The sequence below is a fragment of the Fulmarus glacialis genome, unplaced genomic scaffold, assembly GCF_000690835.1.
Source record: "Fulmarus glacialis isolate BGI_N327 unplaced genomic scaffold, ASM69083v1 scaffold13153, whole genome shotgun sequence".
In the NCBI taxonomy this organism is placed as follows: Eukaryota; Metazoa; Chordata; class Aves; order Procellariiformes; family Procellariidae; genus Fulmarus; species Fulmarus glacialis.
This window is the reverse complement of record NW_009204969.1, coordinates 82,721-84,600: the sequence shown is the minus strand read 5'-3', so window position 1 is coordinate 84,600 and position 1,880 is coordinate 82,721.

Here is a 1,880-nt window from a genome sequence, read left to right as displayed (position 1 = left end):
TTGCTTTGACACTATGCTCTTAATGTATGGTTTCAACCTTTCTTTCAGTAGCAGTTGGAGAATGTACTGTGACAAATTATTGCTGATACAAAGTAGGTCAACAGTAAAATGGCTGACTTACCATAAATGAACAGATCTAAATTATTGTAACTTAACGTCCAGTGGAATTTTCTTAGTGGCTAAGTCTTCTGTGCCCTTGTGTTTCTCAAGCATGAACCTTGTATACAGCTTTTCCTAACTCCTTATTTCCTAACCATTTGATATTTTTGTCTAAACAAGAACGTTTCCTCCCAGCTGCTGGGAAGAAATCCACACGAGCAGTAACGCTCGTGACAGCAGATATTTGCCCTTGTAGTATTGCAATTCCGTGACTGCAAAGCTGGCAAGGAGAAATGTCTCGCAACTAAGGAAAACAAGTAAAATGCCGCATCTTCAAGCTTGGAGGTTTTCTCCACTGAAAGTGATCCAGGACAACACACGAGGAAGGGAAATAGGACTGTGATGATACTGGATGAGAAAAATCCCAGGCTGAGGGAATGTCAAGTACGTTTTTGCAGAGGGACGTGTTTTTACCTTGTGATTCCTGTGATCAGCCGCTGAGCATCTCATCATGGCTTGTAACAACCTTTTAAAGTTTTCTTGAGAGGTATAGCTTTATTTGATGCTTTTACCTCTTGCATGTCGGGAAATGCCCTCTAGCTTTGCAGTTTCTCTGGGGCATTGTAAAATCCAGCGTGATTGTTTTATGTGCTGATTATATAACTGAATAAAATGATAAACAAATGAATCTGTTAGCATTGTAAGGACGCAAGGGAGGAGAACTTCAGCATTCTTGGAGCAGCCTTTAATACACGCAAGGAGCAGCAGTGTCTGAAATGCCCAATGACAGGGGCAGGGCTGGGGATGCTGCCCAGCTTTCACGGTTGGGTTCCAGACAGCAACGCTTATCTAAAGGGCTATAACATGGAGCCAAGGCTTGGATACAGCTTCTAACTCCAAGATGAGCTTAAAGACAGATTTCTAGTACCGATAGTATCATCTGCTGATGTTGGCTGCAATTAAGAAATTCCAACAGTGTGCCCTCGCTGTTCTGTGTTCTATAAAATTCAATTATTACTGCTTTTTGTAACCTAAGAACATGTAATAATTGGTGTCTTTGGAGTTCTGCTGGCCACAGGTTAATTAACGAGTTTCTTGGACTTTAAGAAGAATATTGAAAGACAACATTCCTTCCATGCATTGAAGTTTAAACCAAGTTTTATTCGTATATACACAGGGGCACATGTGTAAATTTCTTGTATAAATATATATATACACACACATATTTAATTATTAGAGTCTTTTTCAGTGGGTCATCCTGAAGTCTCTGCTTGCTGTGACTTAATTCACAGGTCACTGCAGGTGTTCTGAAGATTGTAAATTCACATAGATGGGGAAAATTATCCTCCTCATTCACTTTTTATGCCTTAATATGTTGGTATTAACAGGAACGTGTATTCCTATTTTTCTCTTTCAATTTTCTGAATGTGAATTTGCAGCTGAACTCCATTTGCTACTCAGTTGAGCAGATTTTCAAGATTTTCTGTGGAGTAATAAAGGAAATTGTAGTTGTCTAAAAGAATGTGCAACATTTTAATCAATTTAATAGCAGGGTGAAATGAAATAAAGCTAAGATACTCTTAGAATGGTAATTGTATATTCATGCTAATACTTTGTAACGCAGGAGACAGATTTCTCTGGTTTCTGGTAAGCAGTTGTCTGAACGATCAGCAAAAGGTCAATTTTGGTTCAGCCTAGCACCCTTCCCTAGATGAGTGCACCAGAACAGTTGCTTCTGTCTGGTAATGTTGGAGTTCTATAGTGTGTAAATTAGAAATTTG